Below are 26,438 nucleotides of genomic sequence, written 5' to 3' on the forward strand. Positions count from 1 at the left end.
TCAGTCTACTTTCTACCCCCTCAGAACTCTTCCTATCCCACCACCACACCAATCTCAATTCCAGCTTATAGAACCATTTGTATTTCTTGCAATATACCTAATTTTATGCCTCCATGTTCCTCATCCATCCTCCATTCTTCTATCTCCAAGTATGTTTCCTTGGAAAACATGTATTCAAAATCCCAGAACTACCTTAAACATCTCTTTCTCAGAGAAGCCTTCACTGATCTCCCATCAAAGTCATTTTCTCCTTGATGTTACCACTGAACTATGCCACTTTAGCATCAAGCTCATCACACTGACTTACCCTCATTTTCTTTTTGTGGCCAACTCCCCTATTGAACAATGAGATCTATTATGTCCAGGAACTATTTTTCTTTGTTTTTTCAGTGTCTCATATGGTTTTTCATCCCTTTTAAGTACTCAATGCTGTTTGTGGAATGAATGAAAGAAAAGATTTAATGAAGGAAGAAATTGGGGCCTAATTTCACAGTTGGTGGGGAATCACTAAAGGCATTAATTAAAAATACCTTCTTGAAAGAAGTAAAGAGTTGTGCTTTAGGGTGGCTAACCTGTTGGTCATAGGGAGAAGGGCTGAGGGCAAAGTGGGATAAAGAAAAAGAAGGCAGGAAGGCTAAGTGAGCTACTGCAATAGTCCAAGAATGAAGTAAAAAAGCGTTAAAATAGTTAAATGGGGTATGAATAGGACAAATTGTGAGATATGAAGGAGCTGACTGTGCCTCTCAATAGAGACATTTTCAAATATTTTTCTTTTCTTTATAGCACATGGTAAAATTGGATTTCTTTTGGCACATTTGAAGTTAATGGCTACTTGATTACATTTGGCTAGTGACATATGACTAGGCGTGTGTGTGCCACATCCAAATAGAAGCTCTAATAACTGGTACATAACCTGCTGCATTCTGATTTTAATGCCTGAATGATTATGAATTCATGTGTCAAGATGGAACCTCTGTCAGTTCTGTTCCCTGACGGACTACAGAGTTTTTCTGCCAACTGTATCAGACATGTAGTATGAGTGAGAAGTTAACTTTTGTATATCAAAGTACTAAAATTGGGTACTTGTTACTGCAGCAAAACCTAACATATACTGACTTGTCAGGATTCCACAACCGATGGAGGAGGGCATGCAGAAAATATTAAAATTTATCATGCAAGAGTATAAATATGTTAGCATGAGTGAGTGAAAGGCTGCTATGTAAGGTTGTTCTTGATGTGCACTTCACAACTGCAAAGTTTATATTTAAATCACAGTCTATCTGAATTGTGACCCCTAGATGTCTAGATATACACAGTAGTCCTGGGAATGATTCATTAAGCAAAAATAAATTATTGTTTACTGCCTCCCAAATGATATTTTGAGTGCTGGAGATACAAAGACAAAATAGAGTTGATTGCTGTTTGTGATACAGTCAGAGGTCAGCACAATGTAGCAGGTCTGATATAGGCACTGTGTACAGATAGAGTAAAAGCAACAAGTTCTGTTAGTTGTAGCTGAGCTGAGGTTTGAGGATAATTTAGAATTGTTTATACAGAAGAGTGTCAGTCATTTTTAAGTAGAAGGTACAGAGAAGTAAAAGTATATGACACACTGGAGAAATAGCAGGAGATCCATGTGGCTGTGATTTAGGTATGAATTTCGGAGGTATGTGGAAATGGTAGAAAAAAAGTTTGGAAAGTTAAGTTGGGGGTCATTTAGGAAAATTAAACATTCTGCTGATGATTTAGGCTTTATTCCTGGGACAGGAGTCCTAGAAGCTTTTTGATCAGATAAACGTTATGTTTAAGTTTTATTTTTGAAAAAAAAAAAAGTAATATGAGATTTTTATCATATCATTAATAGAAATAAGGATATTAGGTCAAAAGTGGAAGCTCATATATTTAGTTGTGATCTTTTGATTAGTTTTTGTTTTATTTGAAAGATTATTTGCAAAAAGTAAAAATAAAAAATAAACTCAAGAGAGAGAGTTTATTTAGTACTGATTCCAAGAATGAATCCAACTCTATTATTGGTGCTACTTTGATATTTTATCACGTTGAGTTTATCTTTTGAAAAACATGGGCCATGATTTAAAAGCTGGAAAACCTTTTGTCATGAAAAGACCGCCTCTGTTGTAATGGGATGTGATATGTAATCATGCAGGGCCATAACAACACCACCCAGGGCCAGAGAAGTTTTTGAGAACTTGTAAAAAGCAGAAGTCACCCAATTATAATCTGAATCTACCGTTCCTCTGGAAAGCAAAGTTCAATTGGATGAGCTTTGTGTCCGGTCTTTTTTTGTTTTTTTGGCTTTTAAGGTCTTCCCTATAGTGACATTTACGATGATAGATTGCCACCTGTATCATGGACAATGATTTCTGGTTAACGTTTGGCAGTTCAGGTAGTGCTCTAAAATGCTGGTGTCTAGATCTGCTGCATCATCAGAATGTGAAATAAGACCTTTAGGCAACCTTCCCATGATGAAATTATTGCTTTTAGTCCTGTGCAGCCCATTACTCTATTTATAAGCTTTTCAGATATATCATTCTGTGTTAACAGTTTTAACTATCCAATATTTGCCCTGCTTTTTCATTACATACATAAAAATTGGACAAGAAGAAATGTCCTAGTGGTGGTGCAAATGACCATCACAGTAGCACAGCTGGTCCCTGAAAATTCTCATCTGACTATGCACATCCACTAAACTTTAAAGGCTTTACACATTGGTGAGGAACTCATGAAAATACAGCCATCAGAGAGGTGGGAAAATTAGAGAGTTATAAATGGCCTGCTGAGATATGGATGTCAAAGTAGCTGTCAGGTGTTGGCATACCCAAAGTCAAAGGAGAACTTGATTTGAATTTAATTTGTTTGAGGAGAAAGCATGATAGTTATTGCCTACCCAAAGATCATTGTCCCAGGGACTCTAAGAAATGTCTTCTAAATGAAGAAATATGTGGGCTAGGGAATCGAGTGCCTAGCACAAGTAATCACTCAATTAATATTAGCTATTAACATTACTAGTCCACTGAACTGAGAAATAAATTTAAATTTTCAAGTTGAACTTAAAATCAAGTACTCCGTTGACTTTTGAACTAATTAACCTATAGCCTATGATTCAGGTTATATATTTTTTTCTTAATCCTGCAAAAGTTAAAGTGCAATTCAAACATTCCCCACCTCCTCGATAATGCTGGAGGTGGCAAAATGGAACCACTGATGTCTGATAATATGTGCTCCCTACCATGTTCTGTAAGGATATTTATAAAAATGTGACTTAACTAAACTACCTCTGGAACTGTGATACCAAATCTCCTCATAATGAAAGTAACCATTTTTCAACCTTTAAGAATAACTACAGTTACAGTTTTAGGAAGATGCAGCATTTTCCAGATACTTCTCTAGGTTTCATCCTTATACATATCATCTCATTTGAATTTCTCAGCAGACCTATGAGATGGGTATTCTTTCTTTTTTTTTTTTTTTTCATATGAGATTCAGAAACTGGCTCCCACACAGAGTCAGTAATCAGTGAGCTGTTATTTGAACCTAGACTGAATCTGAATCACTGCATTTTTAACCACTATAATCATGGACTTTTCACTAGTGTAAGTCCAGTGTGAGTTTTATTTCTCTCTTTGCATTATTCTATGCATCAAAAGCCTTCACAAATATGATTCCTTAGACTGTCTGAATGATTGAGTGAACTTCAATGCAAGGATTGTTAGGTTTCTCTGAAATACCCTTTCTCTGATAAATCTCTCAAAGGGAATAGTCCAAGGATAATAAATCGAGGCATCTTGGGGAATCATGAGAATTTACCTCTGTGATTGATGGAATGATCTGGCTGTCACCTGCATACATAGTAAATAAAGCCATGGAAATGCATGAGATTGCCACCTGAAAATTGACGTTGGTTTGTTCATTTTCTTAGGGGAAGAATACAATTGAAAAGAAGGGAGCTGAGGGGGACCATAAGAATGATTGATAGAAAGATACAGAGTTTAGATTAGGAAACTAGAAAAGAGAATGGAAGGTTTTATTATTATTATATTACTATTTCTCCAAAGTATGCCAGTACCCTTTTCTCAATATGCTCACTATGCATATTGCACTCTGCTAGGCACCAAGGAAAAGAGACAGAGAAAGGGAGAGAGAGAGGAAGAAAGAGAGAGACAGATGTACTCTTGCCCTTAAGGAGCTAATGATTTAATTAATGGATTGAAAATTAATTTGCACTGAGTTGAAGGGCATGAACATGAACAGCATAGGCACATGTTTATCACCCAAGGCCATTTTTGCTGATTATTTCATATCATTTTTCTCTAAGTAAATGGGCCTTCTAAGGAAGAAAAGCCAAGCTCTCTGGATCACAAAAGGCTAAGCAGGATATGAAATGCAATGTGTCAAAGGTATTCAGGCGAAGCATTCTTTAATATACAAATGAAAGAAAACCAAAAGGCGAAAGATTATCTTTCATTATATGGGAAAGGAAAGCAGATAATTAATGATCAAAGTGGCAGAGACTCTTTGTGCCTTCATTTACCTCAGATTTTAATAAGGGAATAATTTTAAAAACTAACAACTAAAGAGAGATGTTCACCTGGGGTTATTTAAATGTGGCTTTCTCAGCCTTGTATTTTACCTCAAAAATGTACTTACTCTTAATTTATATGTAATATAAATTGCAGACATTCTAGTGAGTCTGAGACGATTATCAAGTTGCCTTCTGGGCAGGGAAAAGATTGGCCAACTCTTTAGAAATTGTCCATCCTGGGCAATATGGCGAAACCTCATCTCTACAAAAAATACAAAACTTGGTGGGGCATGGTGGCATGAGCCTGTAGTCCCAGCTACTCAGGAAGCTAAGGTAGAAGGATCGCCTGGGCACAGGGATGTGGAGATTGCAGTGGACCTCAATCACGCCACAGCACTCTAGCTTGGGTGACAGTGAGATTCTGTCTTAAACAACAAAATAAATTGTTCACGTATCAATGTCCAAACCACAGTTCCATGAAAATGATAATGGAATAGAGTAAGCATTATGTAATGAAGAAACACCAGGAGATAAACAGTTCAAAAAGGGAAAGAAAAATATTATCTCTAAAATTCAAGGAAACAGGAGGACAGCAATTTCTAACAACTATGGGTTTGAACCTCTATAAAAAATTGTGAACATTCCCCTTAAGACACTTTACACTAGAGAGAATTGTGTTTTCAGTAAAGTCTTTTCTAAGTAAGTGTTCTGTATCTGACTGTAGGGCGTGGAATTAGCTATGTCTTTGACTCCCAAGTCTTTTCTAACTTTTAATTCCAGTTGGAAATTTTTAGTGTGAAACCACACTTCTAAAGTCTTAGCTGTTGAGAACTTGCAAATGACTGTGGACTTAGCATCTCCTCTGTAAATACTTTTTTTTTTTCCAGAACAGTTCCAAGGGAATAACTGGACTCAGGGCCTACATTTCATATGGTAGGCGTTCAATAAATGTGTACTGAGTATTTTTAAATGAATAAACTCTAACCACAATTAGAGAATACCTCTCTTACTGAACTTCCCTAATATAAAATCTGTCCCTACTGTCTATATGACGATGCGTAGGTTCAGAATTCAGGTTTAGAATTCTGTTAGTGGCTGGGCGTGGTGGCTCATGCCTGTAATCCCAGCACTTAGGGAGGCCGAGGCGGGCAGATCACGAGGTCAGGAGATCCAGACCATCCTGGCTAACACCATGAAACCCCGTCTCTACTAAAAATACAAAAAATTAGCCAGGCATGGTGGTGGGCGCCTGTAGTCCCAGCTACTGGGGAGGCTGAGGCAGCAGAATGGCATGAATCCAGGAGGCAGAGCTTGCAGTGAGCCGAGATAGAGCCACTGCACTCCAGCTTGGGCGACAGAGCAAGACTCTGTCTCAAAAAATGAAATAAAATAAAATAAATTAAAAAAAAAAGATTCTGGGCCGGGCGCGGTGGCTCAAGCCTGTAATCCCAGCACTTTGGGAGGCTGAGATGGGCAGATCACGAGGTCAGGAGATCGAGACCATCCTGGTTAACACGGTGAAACCCCGTCTCTACTAAAAAATACAAAAAAATAGCGGGGCGAGGTGGCGGGCGCCTGTAGTTGCAGCTACTCGGGAGGCTGAGGCAGGAGAATGGCGTGAACCCGAGAGGCGGAGCTTGCAGTGAGCTGAGATCCGGCCACTGCACTCCAGCCTGGGCGACAGAGTGAGACTCCGTCTCAAAAAAAAAAAAAGATAGTGCAACGACGGATTCTGTTAGTGACTAAGCCCTTAGCCATTTAGATAGTCACAATTCACATACTCACTTAAGTTTTGGGCAAATGACTGCCACTTGGGTTTAATGATAATTTCACCTTGAAGTTTTCAGAAGAAAAAGGTCCCCTAAGCACGAAATAATGTTCTCCCTGGATTACGATGATCATCTGAGAACAGAAGATGAAAAGGTAAGATTCTTGAGTAGTATGAGCTATTGGTCACACATCAATACACAGCTCTTCCTTTGTGGACACAGGATATCAAAGAGACCGTTCAAATTAGGATAGGATGCTCTAACCACAGAAGGTTACCTCTGTGGGCAAACAGAGGTGATATTTTACTATATACACTTCTGCCCAGAGAAAGCTTCAAAGATTCCTCATACACTGGGCCAAATGAAGGCTTTAAAATCTCGCTAAGAAGTATTTTACATGTGGACTAATGTTTTCCATTAACCATTAAAGACTGGATATGTACATTGTCTTTTCATAGCTCAGGTTTAAAATTCCCTTGTATATTCCATAGCATCCTTTAAAAAATTATTTCTAAATTAGTATCAGTAACATGTCTTGATTTAAAGGTATTGGAAAAAAGAAAAACCAAAAAAACAACAAAAAAAAACACACACACAAAAAAAACAAAAAAAAACAACCTAAAGAACTTTGTTTGAAAAGGAATAATGACCAGAGACACAATGACTTGAAATCAACCTCAATTAGTTAATTCTTAGGTTTTCTTCAATAAGACAATGATTTAAAGTGAAATGAGGAAAACTTGATTAATCTTAGATTCTATCATAATGTCCAGAAATCTTTAAAATGGGAGCAAAATTATATTTTTAGAAGCTTAAAATATAGATGCATATATACAAACAGTCCTATTTTACATCTGAGCAAATCATAGTTATGTGCATAGTGCATAGCGCACACATAAAATTCATTCCTTGATTGGTTAAAAGCCTCAGCATATCAGTGAGAATGGCTGTTCCATTACAATTCAAGGGAAAAAAAAATCTGAAGTTGAAGTTCCTCTAGTTGAGTAACTTTAATAACGATATTAGCAACAAGAAGAAGCAAAGACCTTAAAGTTTGGTTACCTGTTTTGGCTTTTTTTTTCCTTAAGTTTAGTTTTTTACATTTTTCTTTTGTTTTCATTTGCTTTTTTCATCATGATCACCTGAAATCAAACATGTTTATCTTATACACCATTGAGACTCGAAGAGATCTGAAGACTGGCACAATCATAATACAGCTCCAAAGCAGAAGAGAGTGAGTCCAAATCTGTCTGACATCAATAATTTTTCTATTTCCACTATGCACATAACTATGATTCCCTCATATGTAAAACAGAGCTGAGGTCTTCTTCAAAAAAATTAAGGAGACCACATATGTTTAGCATCTAGAGCAGTGTCTGACATCTAGTAGGTATCTACAAAAAAATGTGATGATAGTAATACTTGGTGGTGGTAATTGCTATTTAAAAAAAGTGACCTAAAGACTTGCATCCTAAATGGTCTAAGAATAATACCTAGAGTTTCTTCAAGGAAAGAATAGCTGAGATTGTGGAGTACAAACTAATTATCTCCCAAATCTGTATGCACTGATTTCTTGCATGAATAGATAACTTTACCAATAGATTTGGTCACACATCATAGATCACAGTTAAGTATTGACTGGATGAAGGATATTTTGTAGTGGTGTATAAAGAAAAAAAGAAAGAAAATTATAGCCACTACAAAAATTCTATCACAATAACTAGAAAGCATGAGATTAACTGCCTAATAAAACACACATTGGAAATTCCTCCTATGGACAAGAATGTGAAGCAAAATCTGAAATCAGCAAAACCTTGTTTAAAACCAAAAATAAGCACAAAACAAATTTTTATATGAGCACATGCATATGGTTCTAGCCACTTAAATTTTAGCTCATATTTGAATAAAGATGTTCCAGCAATACCTACTATGTTCAGAGGTCTCTTCTGTACATGATTGTGTTATGACAGTAGAAGTAAGTTTGGAAACTGTCAAAAAGGAAGATTGGTTGAGATGAGAAACTCATAGTGGTCTACTTTTACAGGTGCAGAGGAAGCAAGGGTAATATCCTGTTGTCTGCTGTGCACCTCCCTCTCAACACTACAACTGTTTGAGAAAAACAGTCTGAAAGTAGACTAGAATAAGGGTTACCAATAACTCCAAGGACAAAAGCTTTTCCTGTTTTTATGCAATTTCTATCAGACAGTAGACTTACCTGGTATTGGTTTCATTTTATAAATATGAACACATACACATACATACACACCCAGATCATAAACAAAGTAGCCACTTGTGCTTTTCAGACACAGTGAGTAGATTAACAGTGCTACATATTTCCCACTTTTAATCACTTTTGGCTGTTTTTATTTATGTGATGGTGACTTTAAAGTAATACTGGACTATTTAACTCAACAAATTGCAAATTGGTATTTAATCCTAACAGCTTTCCAACACATTCATCTCCAGAATGGGCAGCAGTGTCTCATTGCCTATGTTTCACCTGGGGAAATGAAATACCAATGATCAGTAGAAAGTCTTGAGTCTGGAAAATCTGGAAAAGGAATATCACAGCTGCATTTGATTCAACATAAATAATAGAATAGAATCCAGTTTTTAAAGATTTTTTTCACCCTTCTTTCACATAGCCATATTGGGTAATTAAAGAAAAAAACAGATATGGAAAATTAATCTTCTGTGAAATTTCATTATTTTTGTCCAAAAATGGCATGGCAGGGGTTATAAACGTAGGCAGATAACAATTGTATTAGAATTAGCAGCAGTGTAATTTTGTGTATTAAATCTCTTTGAAACAGATTTGAAGATACCGTATATGAATGGAGGCTTTAATCTTTGATTGAATATATGCCACGCACATAACTGTGTGACTATTTTACACAATAATAAAGAGACAGATAGAGAAAAAATTTCCCATTAGCTGCTGCATCAAGCTTTTAGTTCAAGGAGTTTCTCAGTAAAACTAAAAACAAAAACGAGTCATAACCAGTTTGGTTTCTCTCCACAGGGTTGGCCTAATAAATAACTTGGGTAAAGCCCTTACTGCTTTTTTCACAAGCTAAAGAAGAAGGAGGCATTGATAGATGAGGCTAAGGCATTCTGAAATATATTTGCTAAATAAGAAACACCAATTTCTTCCAAATAAATAGTTAATTCTAATCAAATCTAACAAACCTGACAGGAAATATATAGGTGCTAAGGAAGAGAAATGAATCTCAGCCAAAAATGTGCAGTATGCAATGGAGGAGTCAAGGTTGACAAGTCATTAGATAGGAAGCTCAGGGAAGATGCCTTAACACATAGCAAGGGCAATGTTCAATTAAACATGAGGAGAATCTATTGCCACTTTAAACCTTTCCAACTATAGACCAGAGAAAATGCCCAAAGATGGGAAAAGGTGCCTTCGTGAATCTCTTCCGATCCATTGATACTGATTCTCATCTCTAGTGACAGCATTAATTCTACACTAGAAGCAGCATCAGTGGTGGAATGTGTACATGTCTAGCCCTGTTCACACCTACTGCTCTAAACATATATCCTCCAATATTTCTTTATTTTAATAGCATGAGAGAAGTTTTTTATTGTTTTTAGTGGTGGCAGTGATTTTTCCACTTACTATTACTACATAAAATATTGTGGCGAGACAGTGATTTAAAAAAGGAGAGGATTCTGGGAAGATGGAGGAGTAGGGAGTATCAGGAATCTCTCTACCTACTTAGGCAGAAGCTGTCTAATGTAATTATTTTGGGACTCTGGAGTCTACTGAAGGCTTGCAACTTACAAAGGAAGACTTGGATGGTAAATTGTGGTTAATTTTAGTCAATTTTAGATGAGTACAGTAGTAATTACCTATCTCTTGTCCCTCAGCCACATGACAGTGAGTGGTACATGTGTTCCTGGAGCAGCTTGCAAAAAGCTTGTGGGAGCCAAGGTGGGAAAAAATGGTATGTAAGGCAGTATTAGAGTTGAAATTTATAGCTATAAATGCTTATGTTAAAAATAAATATCTTAAATCAACAACCTAACATTTACAACTTGAGACACTAGAAAAAGAACTAACTAAATACAAAGCTAGACAAAGTAGGAAATAATAAAGATTACAGCGAAGATAAACAGGATACAAAACAGAAAAATAATAGAGAAAATCAGTGAAACCAAAAGTCAGTTCTTTGAAAAGACCACCAAATTAACAAATTTTAGCTAGATGAAGTAATCAGAAAAGAGATGATACTCAAATTTCTAAAATCAAAGATGAAAGTGGACACATTACTAGCAATTCTATATAAATAAAAAGATGATAAGAGTACTATGAACAATTATATGCCAACAAATTGTATAACCTAAATGAAATGTAAAAATTCTTAGAAACAGAAAACTTATCAAGACAAATCATGGAGAAATACAAAATCTGAGTAGACCTGTAACTACTAAGAGGATTGAGTCAATAACCAAAAATCTCTCAACAAAGAAAAGTCCTAGATCTATGGCTTTACTAGTGGTAGTGAATTCTACCAAATATTTAAAGAGAAACTAACACCAATCCTTCTTAAACTTTTCCAAAAAATAAAATGAGAGGGAATACTTTTTAACTTATTCTATGAGGCCAGCATTATCCTGATACTAAAATCAAAGACACTACAAGAAAATAGCCTCCGACTAATATCCCTTATGAACTTTTAAGCAAAAGCCCTTAACAGATACTAGGAAAAAAAGTTCAGCAACATTTTAAAAGGATTATACACCATAACTGAATGAAATTTATTCCTGGAATGCAAGGATGGTTGAACACATGCACATCAATCAATGTAACAGAATGAAGGGATCATTAGCACAATGAAGGGGAAGGAATTCACATAATCATCTCAATTGATTCACAAAATGTATTTGACAAGATTTAACACCCTTTCATGATAAAAAAATGTAACAAACTAAAAATAATAGGAAACTATCTTTACATAATAAAAGCCATATATGTAAAACCCACAGCAAACATCATACTCAAATCATGAAAGACTGAAAGCTTTTCATCTGAGATTGAGAATGAAGTAAGGATGCATGCTTTTCTCACTTCTATTCAACATAGTATTGAAAGTTCTAACCTAAATGTTTGACTGAAAACTATGAAAATCCTAGCAGAAAGCATTGGGCACAACTTTATGGCACTGGATTTGGCAATGATTTTTTGGACGTGACACCAAAGGCACAGGCAACAAAGTCAAAATAGACAAATTGAATTTCATGAATTAAAAAATTTTGCCTCAAAAGACAGTATCATTAGAGTAAAAACAAGCAGCTCATAGAATGGGAGAAAATATCTGCAAATCATATATCTGATAAGGGATTGCTATTTGGTGTATATAGATAACTCTTAAAACTCAATAGCAAAAAGAGAAACAACCCAATTCAAAATGAACAAATGACTTGAGTAGACATTTCTCCAAAAAATATGCAAATTACCAATAAACACACAAAAAGATGCTCAACATTGCTAATAGGAAAATGCGTATCAAAACTATGAGATACCACCTCACACCTATTATGATAACCCTTATCAAAAAAGAAAATAACAAATATTGGCGAGGACATAGAGAAACTGGGACTCCTGTGCACTGTTGGTGAGACTGTAAAATTTTACAATAACTGTTGAAAACAGTATGACTGTTCCACAAAAATTAAAAATATAATCACCGTATGGGCCAACTGCGGTGGCTCATGCCTGTAATCTCAGCACTTCAGGATGCCAAGGCAGGCAGACAACTTGTGGCCAGGAGTTTGAGACCAGTCTGGCCAAAATAGTGAACCCTGTCTCTACTGAAAATATAAAAATCAGCCAGGCATGGTTTCACTCACCTGTAGTCCCACGTACTTGGGAGGCTGAGGTGGGAGGATCGCTTGAACCCAGGAGGTGGAGGTTGCAGCGAACCGAGATCGTGCCGCTGCACTCCAGCCTGAATGACAGAGTGAGACTTTGTCTCAAAAAAAAGAATACACACACACACACACACACACGCACACACACAGGTGTATCTATAATTACCATATGATTCAGCAACATTAATTCTTGCCATATGCCCAAAGTAATTAACAGGAGATCCCAGAGAAATATTTGTACACTCATGTTTATTGCCGCATTATTCACAATAGTTAAAATGTGGAGGCAACCCAATGTCTATTGATAGGATAAGTAATATGTGATATATTCATACATTCATACTCAACTTTAAAAAGAAATGAAATTCTGACATATGCTACAACATGAAAGAACCTTAAAGACATTATTCTTATACAAATGGCAGTCACAGAAAGACAAGTATTGTATGAGTTCACTTACGTGAGGTGTTTAGAGTTATCGAAATCACAGAGACAGAAAGTAGTAGATGGTAGTTGCCAAGGGCTTGGGGAGTGGGGAGTTATTGTGTAATGAACATAGTTTCCAGTTGTACAAGATGAAAACTGTGGAGATGATGATAATGGTTGTATAACTTTATGAGTGTATTTAAAATCACTGAACTGTACACTGAGAAATGGTTATGATGGTAAATTTTATCTTGTATATTTACCACAATTTTTAAATTGGGGGGGGAACTTATGGTATAAACAGCCATTCATTGCAGATTCTTTGTGTGTCAGAAATTTGAACAGAGCTGTTGTATTTTCCTCTAATTTTGTCTGGAGGTCTGTCTTAGGAGAGTGGCTATTAACTCTAGTCCTGATCTGAATTGGGCTCTAGGGGGATAGGTCATGGACATTTACAGTGTACGTTTCACTGGATACTTCTTTTTGTACATAAATGTCTATAACAGTACCATTCCTAATAGCCAAAAGGTGGAAATAACTCAAGTGTCCATCAACTGATGAATGCGCGCGCACACACACACACACACACAAATGTGATACATCCACACAATGGAACACCACTTAGCCAGGACAGTGAATGAAAGACTGATACATGCTACAGTGTGGATGAACTCTGAAAATATTACGTCAAGTGAAAGGATACAGTAACAAAAGGCCACATATAATGTGATCACACAGGATACTTGTTTATTTTGGCCAACAGCCTAATGCTCAAGTGTCCAACCCATGGTTAGTTATCCCTCTCACAGGAAACTTGATATATTGACAGGTTCCTTTATGGCTCTTGTCTGACCTGTGACCAGTTTACTTCTACCAAGATAGCCACTCTCTAGAGGAGCCCTGACATGGAAAGAAGTTAGGTTAGAGTGTGTTGGATGGATGAGACACAGAGTTGGTAACTCAACAACATACCTGAAATAAAAGAAGTAATGTATTACTCACAGATTGCAGAGAAAAGAGAGGGCAGCATACCTTGCAGGGCCAGCAGGAAGTGGGGAGCCATTGGGGACATACATATTAAATCAGCAAAGAGAAAGAGAGCAAGGGATTTGTAGACCAGAGCCTTTATTGGAATTGTGGGCATTATCCAAGCAGGGTTTCCCTCAGGGAGTTAATTGGGGGGTTTAGAGCACGCAGGCGTGAGCTCTGAAGAGTCACACTGTGACAGAGAAGTGGTCACAGTGGCATATCTGCACAGTCTACGTGGGCTGTGGGGGTCAGTGGGGTGATCCAAGTAGGTTGTAGGTAGTTGTCCCACTGGCAGGTTGTCGCCAGGAGGTGTTGTATGAGGCAGTTATCTAGGTCCATCACACGGAGGAACTGGCAAGAGGTAGAGAACTGGAAATTGTGTTGAGGGCAAGTAAGCTCTGCTTCTGGTATAAGTAAGTTAAACCCATATTCAAAGTGGATGTGGAGGCAATGTAAAGCTACAAGAATTAACTGCAACAGCACAGAAAGGATAGCTTTTCTATAACCCATATTGTCGGAGGCCTCAGCTGGAAGGTTCTAAGGCTGGAGGCTAAAATCATCTGCAAGCAATTTATTCACATGCTTGGTGGTTGACAATGGCCATTGGCTAGGACATAAGCTGGGCCTGTCAGCTAGATCACTTACAAGTGGCCTCTCCATGTGGACTGGGATTCCTCAAAATATGGTGGCTGTGATCCAAAAGTGAGTGTCCCTAGAGAGAATGAGCCAGATGGAAGCTGTATCACCTTTTGTGTCCTAGTCTCAAAAGTCACAAATGTCTCTTCCTTTGCTTCTACTTCCTGAGCAGTCACAATTACCTACATTCAGGGGGCAGAAATTAGACTCCGCATTTTGGTGAGAGAAGCATCAAGGTTCTGAGATGTTGGAACTGGGAACGTGGCTGTGTACATTTTTTGGAAAATACAATCTACTAGTGATTATTTCCTTTTTTTCTTTTTTCTTTTTTTCTTTCTTCTTTTTGGTTATGTCTTGCTTTTGCTGTTTTTATGGTTTCTAAGAAAAACAGCAAGTACACATGAAAAGTGTATTTCTAGTAAATTCTAGTGATATTTTGATCATCTGCTATAAATCAGCTCATTGCAGGTTAGACTTTTGTCTGCAATGAGCTGATTTATGGCAGATGGGTTATAATGTAGATGTGCTCGATATTGGTTACAATAGAGGTATTTTCAAGTTTGTGCTTGAGGATAAAAAAAGAACAGGATAAATAAAATGCTTAGAAGAGGAACAAGGTCAGATATTGGGATTTGACTCTACTGAGAGGAGGAATTTAGGGTGTGAAGGAAAGACCTTTTTGCTGAGAGGGATTAATTAAATGTTTCTTGGTATATGTGAAACTTCTGAAGATATTCTGATTTTAGGATATGTTATTTTTCTACATACAACCAAGTACACTTTTATTTTGTTTTATTTTATTTTATTTTATTTTATTTTATTTTATTTTTTGAGACGGAGTTTCATTCTTGTTGCCCAGGCTAGAGTGCAATGGCACAATCTCTGCTCACCGCAAACTCCGCCTCCCAGGTTCAAGCTATTCTCCTGCCTCAGCCTCCCGAGTAGCTGGGATTACAGGCATGCGCCACCACGCCTAGTTAATTTTGTATTTTTTGTAGAGACAGGGTTTCTCCATGTTGGCCAGGCTGGTCTCGAACTCCCAACCTCAGGTGATCCACCCGCCTCAGCCTCCCAAAGTGCTGGGATTATAGGTGTGAGCCACCATACCTGGCCTAAACATTTATATGAAGAAAAAAATTCTTATTTTATTTATCAAGTGATATTATAGCTCCAATATTTAATGTTTTAACAATATATGAGTGATACAGTTTAATGGCCTCCAACTTCTCCAGGTCTTTAAATAATTCCCTGCTCTGTCCTGGTGCTATTTCCTTGACCTGGTAAGGACACTGATAAGTGATGAGCCTGACCTCTCCAGGGCCATTTCCTTGGATGGAAGTGGCCGAATTATGGAACATGCCAGAAAGAGAAACTTGAGCTAATGCAGTTGGGTGTTACAAAAGCATAAAAAGGCCAGGCACGGTGGCTCATGCCTGTAATCCCAGCACTTTGGGAGGCCAAAGTGGGTGGATGGCTTAAGCTCAGGAGTTCAAGACCAGCCTGGAAAAATGGCAAAACCTCGTCTCAAAAAAAAAAAAAAAAAAAAAAAAATTAGCCGGGCGTGGTGGTACACGTCTGTAGTCCCAGCTACTCAGGAGGCTGAAGTGGGAGGATGGCTGGAACCCAGGAGGCAGAGGTTGTAGTAAACTGAGATCGCACCATTGCACTCCAGCCTAGGTGACAGAGAGAGACTCTGTCTCCTCACCCACACCACCCAAAAATAAAAGAATAATTTATTTATTTATTTGAAAACCATGTCCTATGAATATGCCCTTTTATATTACAAATCCACATTGAAAAATCTATCCTATAGAAATAATTTAGAAGTGCATGAGGATGCTCACTGCAGTATTATTTGTAATAGTAAAAATGGAAAACAAATTAAAATGGCCATGAATTAGAGAATGTCTGTGTGGCACATTTATATCTAGAATACTTTCGTAGCCATTAAAATAATACATATCTATGTTCATGGAAACATGCCTGTATTTTATTGATACATTAAAAAAATAATTTGCAAAACATTATGAGGAGCAGAATCCCATTTGTTAAGAGAAACACAATTTCTGTTCTAGATTGCAGACATAGCTTTCTCATTTCATATAAAATCTCCAGAAATGATCATGTATTTTCCTTTTAAAATTCACAACCACTATGCAAATCAAGAAGGAAAACCTTGATGGATCAAAACACATGAAAAATTCCTGAAAGATAAGAAATGAAAGGAAAGTGATTAGAAAAAGTAAGGTCCCCAAACACAGAGTGAATTTTTCCTTTAGAAAATCTGAGCACAGTACCAAGGGAGTGTTTATGTATGGATACGAGGATCGAGAAAAGTTCTAAGAGTAACCAACTGGATAATCAGAAGGGCTGAGCAGCTCAGCTTCTACATATCCTACCTGCGTAGTCCAAAAAGCAGCTACACGGGTATCTGACTCGGGTGGGATGGGGAGAGTTATGCAGTGAGAACGTAGGGTCAGAGAAATGAGACAGTGCTGACTGCTATGGTACTGCACGCATGGTACATTATCCCAAGCCTCCCATCCTGAAAGAAAGCTGCACAGCGCACAAGTCAAAACAGGTCAGCTCAGCCTTTCTCATTAGCAGATACAACAGACAATCCAGCAGGGTATCTCAGCAGCAAAGATGAGAGCACATCAAGAGCTGCCAATCATTTGAGGAAAGCCAATGCTTTACTGTTCCTCAACGAAAGAACTTAATCTTGGGAACAGAGACTTAGAAGAACAAGCAGAACAGGAAGTTGAGAGGAAGTACAATTTATAGCCTCAGAAGTGTAAGAAGATATTCCACCCATAATAAAATCAACGTGGTAGAAAGTGGAAATCAAAACTGTCATCATGGACATAAAATTCAGCAGCTGGGCTGAACAGAGAAGAAAGGCCATAGTTTAAGAGAAATGAGTAAGCTGGAATTTCAGCCAAGGACTTGAGATTTCAAATTCTTGGAGGGGAAGCATTGAGTAGTGGTTAAGAGAAAGGACTCTGGAAACAAACTGCCTGGATTCAAATACTACATCTGAATTACTAGCTGTGTAACACTGAAAAAAAAAAAAATTTCACTGTTTTGTGTTTGTTATTAAGCTATTTTCTCTGAGCTCCAAATATACCTTCTAATATTCTTGTTTGTAAAGCAGGGCTAGTTTCTCCTTTTCCATGGTTTCCTGTAAACTCATGCTAAAATAGAGGGCACAAAAGCACAACTAAGGGGTTGTGCTCCTAAGGGGTAGGAAGCATGGGCCAAATCTTTAAATTTGCTGTTGTTTCTGTCACCATTGTCTTAACAGCGGGAAGCAGGGGGTAGGAAGCATGGGCGGAATCTTTAAATTTGCTGTTGTTTCTGTCACCATTGTCCTAACAGCAGGAAGCAATTCTGGCAGCAGCGGTTGGTTCTAGTTTCTTTCTTCTTTTAGCGCCCCTGAACAGGATTCCGCACATTTCCTCACTAATGTCAGCACAATGAGCACTGCCTCATTTCCAAGAGTCGCCTCCTTTCCCTGTGTTACCTAGTGTGGCATCCCTTATTCAGAGCTCTGCACTCCCACTCTGGAGTTTCTAGATTCGGATAATCTTCCTTTGCCTCCCCTAGACATGAGAGTAGCAGCTGCTTTATTACTTCTATGTGCTTCTAGATTACTTCAATGTTCTCATTTTGTTTCTTCAGTGTTTCAATACTTAGCCAATTCCTTTACGTTAGCTGTCTTTGTTGAAATATCTAGTATGGTTTTGTTTCCCTGAATCAATCATATCATATTCAGTCAGGAGTGGGTAGTAATGGACATTACATTGAGTTTCTATGTGTAGAGCACTGGGAATAGTGTGTGTGTATAAGGAGCTATATAAACACTAGCTACTATTATTAACTATTATCTCAAAAAGCTGAGAAAAATTTAAGAGAAAGCGAGAGGCATTGGAGAAAGAATTAGAAATTTCAACACCTATTTTAGAAGATGAAAACAGAAGTTACTCAGGGGAGCCAATGGCAGAAAGATGGATATAAGATAAATAAGAAGATTTTACCTGAATTTAATAAATGGAAGCCATTGGCAGAACAAAACACAGACACACATATAGAAATAGCACCTTAATCTCAAGATATCATTTTCAAATCTTAGATTATTAAAGAGAAAGGAGTATATATTTATGTGTTATTAAAGCTAGATAAAGGTCGGGTGCAGTGGCTCACACCTGTAATCCCAGCACTTTGGGAGGCTGAAGTGGGTGGATTACTTGAGTTCAGGAGTTCAAGACCAGCCTGACCAGCATGGCGAAACCCCATCTCTACAAAAATACAAAAGATTAGCCAGGGATGGTGTCACACGTCTGCAATCCCAGCTGCTTGGGAGGCTAAGGCAAGAGACTCACTTGAACCCAGGAGATGAAGTTTGCAGTGAGCTGTGACTGCACCACTGCACTCCAGCCTAGGCAACAGAGTGAGGCTCCATCTCAAAAATGAAAAGCAAACAAACAAAAAAACTAGCTATATAAAGAGAGAATGAGAAAAGAAAACAGTTAAACAATTTTCATTTGTGAACAGGAGTATGATATCTAAAACAAAATACTATTAGTAGAGCATAAAAATGTGTTGAAAATAATACAACATGATTAAATGTGGTTTAACTCAAGAATGCAAGAGTTGTTTAATATTAGAATTTATTAACATTGTAGTTCAGTTTATAAATAAGGCAAAAAACTGTATGATTGTATCAGTAGATACTATAAAAGCATTTGATGATATCCAAAAACCATTCTTTATTTAAAAAAAAAAAAACTCTATGCAAATGAGAAGTAAGAGGCAACTAATTTGATATGAGATTTCTACTAGTGACCTATAGCAAACACCACAGTAAACAGTGCATCACTAGCAACATTCCCATCGAAGTCAGGGACTAGATAAAGATGCCTGCTAATTCCTTTACTACTTAACATTGCACTGGAATTCCAAGTTAATAAGAAAAGAAAAATGTACAAAGGACACATACCAAAAGGAAGAGACCAAACTGTTATCATTTACAAGTAATAAAATCATCCATATAGTTTGTCAGTTGATTGTCCTAATTTTTCAATTAGAATAAATAAGAGTTCAGCATTGTGGTCTAACAAGATAGATGATAAAAACAATCTGAAGCTTTCTTGTATACCAGCAAAACATAATAAATATAAGATCTTTTTTCTGATGGCAATGAGAAATATAAAGCAACAGGGAAGAAATTTAGAAATAAATGTCTAATAATGTATAGAAAATTAGAGAAATTTGCCATAGATGGTGAAAAAAAAACTTCAGTAAAAGAAAAATATACTAGGCACGGCGGCTCATGCCTGTAATCCCAGCACTTTGGGAGGCCAAGTTGGGAAGATCGTGAAGTTAGGAAATCGAGACCAGCCTGGCCAACATGGTGAAACCCCATCTCTACCAAAAATACAAAAATTAGCCAGGCATGGTGGCACACGCCTGTAATCCCAGCTACATGGGAGGTTGAGGCAGGAGAATTGCTTGAACCCAGGAGGCAGAGGGTGCAGTGAGCCAAGATCGTGCCACTACACTCCAGCCAGGGCGACAGAGCAAGACTCCATCTCAAAAAAAAAAAAAAAAAAAAAAAAGAAAAGAAAACTCTAACAAGTTTGTGAATGGGAAGATGCTTGCAATATTTTATTAAAGTCATCAATTCTTTCAAACTTAGTAAATTCAATGGAATCCCCCAAAATTTCCCACAAAACAATTTTCATCTATCTTGACCAGCTGAGTCTAATAGTCAAGTAAAGGAGTAAATATGAGAAAAGGCAGTTTTGAAAAAGAGTAAATTGAGAATAACTTGATCTAACAGAATTCAAATCATCTCATAAAGCTTCAGGAAGTAAAGGAGTCTTCTGTGCCTATAGGAATAGATTTATGCTCACCGGTATGGGGATTTTTCCAAGACACGCTGTTGTGTTTAAAGTAAAAGCAAATAAGTAAAAATTTCTGTTTTCTCATTCACAAAACTGGCATAAATCCAGAAGCATGCACACACAGTCATGATGGCATCTGTGGGACCAGGATGGTGGGCTTCTGATTACAGGATTCTTTCACCTTGTGTGTAGGGCTGGAGTTTCAAAGAATATAATCATATACCGTTCCGGTGATTATAAACAAAAGTGGTTTTTATGTATTTATGTTCATATATTTATATCTTTGCATTGCAATATACCTGTCTATGAGTTAACTTTTACTGCACAACAAACTACTCCAAAACTTACTCAAAACAATATTCATTAGTTCTCATGATTCAGAGGTTTGATTGGATAAAACCTGAGAGATGGAAAAATGGAGGATGAGGGAGGTTTTAACTTCATTACATAGTGGCATACTTTAAAAAAATAAACATATATCACTTTGGCAAATTATATTGCTTTATAAAGTAAACAGAGAAAAAAATTCCTCTGCCATATCTGAGAGTCTGCCAACCTTGACTTCATTCCCTGCATCCACATACATACATCTACCCTCCCCAGCCACTGAATCTTCACGCCCTTGTCCTTGTTAAACAATTATCTTCCCACGGTGAGACACTGCAGAGTGCCCATCTCCCTCTAGAAACTTCATCTTTGCAGTCACTCTAGCATCTGCCGGCGCATATGCACAGATACCATGGAAACAGGCATAACTATCCATCTAGGAATAAATCATCTTAGCCATCAGAGATCAGATGAAACCTGAGACCAGAGACTCATTTTCATCTAAAATGCTCTCTCCAAAAGATTGTAACAAAGAAAAGGGGGGAAATGTGAAAGGAAAACAAATATTGGGGTTCCAAAATCACTAAGCTGAAGGGAAAACTCAATCTGGGAACCGCTCAGGGCAAACCTGCCTGACATTCTATTCCAAGTCATCCGTGCATATCTGATCACCTCCTTTGGAGAGGCTAATCAGAAAGGCAAAAGAATGCATCTTTCTGGCTCTTATCTAGTCTTACCTACCTTTGGCCTGGAAGCCCCTTCCCTGCTTCCCAAAAAAAGTTGTCCCACCTTTGCTTTGATTTGTCCTGCCTTTCCGGACCAAACCAATGTTCATCTTACATATGTTGATTGATATCTCATGACTCCTCAAAATGTATAAAATCAAACTGTGCCCTAGGCCAGGCGCGGTGGCTCAAGCCTGTAATCCCAGCACTTTGGGAGGCCGAGACGGGTGGATCACGAGGTCAGGAGATCGAGACCATCCTGGCTAACACGGTGAAACCCCGTCTCTACTAAAAATACAAAAAACTAGCCGGGCGTGGTGGCAGGCGCCTGTAGTCCCAGCTACTCGGAGGCCGAGGCGGGAGAATGGCGTGAACCCGGGAGGCGGAGCTTGCAGTGAGCCGAGATCGCGCGACTGCACTCCAGCCTGGGCGACACAGCGAGACTCCGTCTCAAAAAAACAAAACAAAAAAACAAAAAAACTGTGCCCTGACCACCTTGGGCATATGTCATCAGTACCTCCTGAGGATCCATCATGGGCACACATCCTCAACCTTGGCAAAATACACTTTCTAAATTAACTGAGACCTGCCTCAGATACTTGGAGTTCGCAGTGCATACTAGGAACTGTATGAAGATGCCTAATAAACATTTTGGTTTGGTTAGCCAGTTCTAAGGTTGATAAAATCAATTTTATTTAAGTAACTCGATAACACTTTTGTGATTTATTCACATTTGTTGCCAATTCCTTGTACCACTAAAGGATCTACGAACTCCATGCCTACAAATGGGGAGGAAGACCCTATATATATATATATGTTATTACAGCTTATAATAGCACAGTTCATTCCCAGTCTTTGAAGATGGATCCTTTATATCAAAAGGATATACAACTCAAAAGATACTGCGACATTCCTGAATCCCATTGTCAATTAGTCTAAGTCCATAATTATGTATCTATATCATATAAAAATATTTCCCAGGGCGAAGCCACTCGGGTTTGCAGACTTCCGTTACATCTTGTCAGGTTGCAAAAGCAAAAGTGATCTCAGCAAACATACAACTTTACCCTTTAAAGGCCATCTGATAAAATTAATCTAAGGTACACTATTATCTCTTGCTCTGAGCCTGTTTTAAAGTGTTGAAGTCATGACTGGATTTTCCTCATTATATATTCACTTATTCGTTTCTTTTTTCTTACCCTCACCCTCAGTCCATTCCCATTCACACAGGATAGGGTTTCAGAGGTGCAAAACTGCTGGGCTATTTTTACTATGAGGCAATATAGCTGCATTCAGTGTCAACCCCAATTTTGTCAGGTAGGGTGAAGGTACCACCTACCTCCATCCAGTCCTTAGTGATTCTGACATAAAGTTTAAAAATGTACTTACACTTTATGGTTCTGGCTTAGATATTGTGATGTGTTTTTTAAATGGAAATTATCCAGCCTTTATCTTTGAAGGGTTCAGAGTCTTTCTGGGAAGAGATTAACATGAGAGAAGTAGAGAGTGATAAAGCCAATATAATGTAAGGTCTAGAATAAGCACTAAAACTAAATGGTATTGTGCTATTTTTAACAAGGGAAGAAAATGCATATAATCTGCATATATTGGGAAACCTTTGCAGAGTAGATCAGAGTTAAATCTTCATTTTTCAGTAAAGAAAAAGCCAACATAAAAAAAGTTCAAAAAATTGTGATTGCAAAAATTACTCTGCTTTTTGCTTTAACTTCTACATAGACACATTCAAATAGTCACAATCATAATATACAATTTATTTATGCTTACATTATCAAATGTTTTTAGGTTTTAATATTTTTATGCATTTTATTACCTTTTTTAATGACTGTATAACATTTCGTTGTTTGGTTATGTCAAATTATACAACCTTCCATTTGTGCTCTTTTAAAAAATTTTTTTGCAATTTTAGATTTATCCATGCAAATATCAGTTGTGTCACAATAATTCCACTTTCAATGGATTGTTTCTTTGGGATAACTTTTAAAGAAGGAGTGCTGGCTCTGGACACATTTATGCTCTTACTTTTGAAATATAGATTCACAAAAAGATTGCATCAGTTTGGCAGTAGTGATAGGAATAAACTGGTTTATCTTAGCCACATCAGCTTGTGTTATATTTTTAATCCTCTTTCAGGATGCTATAATTTGCATTTTTAACTACTAATGAGAAAAAGAATCTTTCCATCTGTTTTCTTTTTGTATTTGTTGATGAGGTTTATAAAATGTGCAGAGGAAAGGGGAAAAAATACCCTGAAAAAAGATAGAAATGAACAAGGATGGGTGGTAAAAATAAAGAGAGCTAGAATATAGAAGGATAAATAGAAATGTTTTTTAGAATGTGTGCATGTATTTATATGTATGTTTATACATGTTCACATATAATATGTCCCTATATTTCTTTCTGATCAAGTATTTAAACCCAGCAAAGTATTACGTGAAGTTTTAAGTAAGTCTCATATTTTCACAACAACCTAATGTTTTTTTCCTCATTTTTCGGGTGAGAAATGGAAAACTTGTGGAGGTTAAGTCGCATGCCCAAGGCCTCCAAGCTTAGTAGCAGTGTGGGATTTTTACCAACGTCTCTCTTACTCTCACACGTTTCTAATCACCAGAGTTACTCTAATATTTTTTACTTAAGTGGAGAATCTGTATGAGAAGTGAAGGCACACATGACAGGTTATCAGAAATTGGTAAAAATGAAATCTCGGACCATGGTAAGATTTACCAAAACAAGATCCATGTTGGTGATAAGGGTTCTATCTATTTTTCACTGCCAAATGGACTTGGCTTTAGTTTAATTCCTTTATAGAATTGATGTTTGTTCTTGGCTAACCATCTATGATATCATTATACTGCACACAATGAATTATGCACCCAAAGGTGCCTTGCAATTAGCCTCAGCAGAGTATTTGCTCCTTTCATCCAAACATTTTACTTTATCTATAAAGATTAAATTAATCATCTCTGCCAGCAATGAATAACTGAGAGAATTAGTTTTTAATATCTGGAGTAGAGAAGGGAAATTGCAGGCAGAGAAATACATTTTGCTTGACCAGTGTTCCATGTTTCCTTTTATAATGTGTATTCTCTATCAGATGCGGCATCTTTGGCTGGGAAGAGGAGGAAATAGGACATATGGTTTGAGCAATGACTGCTCACATTTTGGGGAGGAAGACAGCTGGACAAAGATGATGAATTAAAATGCACTTTAATTTTAGTCATACCATTTTAAATTCCCATTACTTAATTTTCACAACAATGCTTTAAGTTAGGTAATATCAGTCTCTTATTTTACAGGTAAGAAAGTAGGCACAGAGAAGTTAAGTGATTAAACCACAATATGTTTTGAGGCCGTGCGGCATCAATATTCATGTTTTGACCGCTGCACTGGTGACGGTAAACTGCTTTGGATCTCCTCTTCTTTCTGTTCCAGTCCTCTTTCTGTTCCACTCCATTTAAGTGGAACAATTAAATTTCCCAGAAGGAAAGCATCAGGAAAGAAGAGAAGAGGACTCTATATGCCCCAAAGACATGTACTATTTGGTAGATTAGCAATAGCTGTTCACATCAACACGGGATAACCAATTTACAAACAAACTGCCTTTTTGAAACAGTATTTTTCTAATTATTTCCTCTTCTGTATTATTGGACTGAAAAAAACAAATAGGAGAGTTAAATTATCTACCTTGACTCCTAAGTAAGTCAGAAGTTCTGAGTTTTTCAAAATGCCCTCATTTGACCAATTACATCAGGGTCACCCAGGCCCCACCTCACACATACTGAGTCAGAATTTTTGGACATGGAAACCCGAGAATTTTCATTTAAAATCACTCATTGGTGTTTGAGAACTACTTATTGAGAAGTCTTCCCACAATGAGTTTGATAATGATGTTGATGATGACAAGTGAAGTAGTGTCTGGCATATACTTAGTGATACATTCATATTTGTTAAATGTTTTACAAATATTATCTTATTTAAACTCATAAAACCTCATGTGGCAGTTACTATTAGTATCCTCCCATTAGATGAAGAAACTACAGCATTACTAAAAAAAAAATTAGGTCCAGGTGTTCTAGTTCCAGAATTCATTGTATCTTTTTTTATAACATATCAATGTGTTTCAATTGTAGAAAATTTCAGCCAGTGATGCCCAAGGCACAGATAAGTGTTGCAGTGTACAATGAAACAAAAAACAAAATAAAAATGAAAGTGAACCTCTTATTTTGAATAAGAATGTATTCTCTCATTTTCCTAAAATTTACTGAATGACAAGATGAAAAGTGATTTATTAAATTTATAAAGTACTATAGTTCATTAAAAAACTTAACTAATGACTTAGTTAAAATTTCATGGTGTTCAATTATTGGCATGGGGAATCTGGACAAATGAAAGTGAATGAAAGTAAGAACTATTCTCCAAAGTGAGAAAAATCCAGACACAAATTACTTTGGGTGGCCCACAGAGAGTAGAAGTGGTCTTCAAGGGGTAGTAATTGCAGAGTGATCTCACTCGGAGCTGCTAGAACTTGCTTTACCTTAACTACATAAACTTGCAGGGATTATGTCTCCCAGGGATCTATACAAAGCTTCTTAATCAGAGAAAACACTGGGCAATTTCCAAGTGCACTTGCTACTATGCTTAGAAGTAGCAGCACATGACTTAATGCTTTTTTTCAATTCCTTCACTGAAAAAATGATGCTATTTGAGAATCACATTTTGAAAAAGGAGGCTCAAATATTGATGGCTTGTTCCATCATTCTTTCTTCACAATAACAATGGGGGCATCCTTATTTACCACTGGCAGGAATGTACCTTTGTACAAACTTCCAGATGGCAATCGGTACTAGATAAGAAGTCTTGAAAGTGTTCTTTAATTTAGCAAATCTATTTATAGGACTTAGTTGTAAGGCAATGATGAATATGAACAAAGGTTTTTCCACAAGGATGCTTATCATGGTGGTTGTAATTTCTATAAAAAATTTGGAAATATAGAAAAATACTGCTTGCTCTCCCAACACAGCAACATGGCAATAATGAAATGCTCATGTATTTACAATTGTGATAAACATATATTTTAATATCTGCAAAATGAAACAGTACTGTAAAGGCTAATAATTATTTTTGTTTTAGTTGCATTTTAATGATGTAACACAATTTAAATAATTCCCTATTGAAT

At 37.0% G+C, this 26,438-nt stretch overlaps 1 long non-coding RNA gene across 7 annotated transcripts in view; it reads left to right on the top strand.

Moving 5' to 3' along the window:
- The window catches only part of LOC103886384, a 78,195-nt gene that overhangs the window by 2,927 nt on the left and 48,830 nt on the right, over positions 1-26,438 (top strand). For 4 of the 7 annotated variants that reach the window (XR_002523651.2, XR_002523650.2, XR_004185379.1 and 1 more), the window contains exons 3-4: positions 6,381-6,463; positions 10,192-10,268. This is a non-coding gene — a long non-coding RNA (uncharacterized LOC103886384). Of the gene's footprint in view, positions 1-6,380; positions 6,464-8,353; positions 9,897-10,191; positions 10,269-11,310; positions 11,351-24,356; positions 25,439-26,438 lie in introns of those variants that run through there. The other 3 variants (XR_001905267.3, XR_001905269.3, XR_649951.3) reach the window with 3 other exon arrangements.

Source organism: Papio anubis, chromosome 7, assembly GCF_008728515.1.
Source record: "Papio anubis isolate 15944 chromosome 7, Panubis1.0, whole genome shotgun sequence".
Lineage (NCBI taxonomy): Eukaryota > Metazoa > Chordata > Mammalia > Primates > Cercopithecidae > Papio > Papio anubis.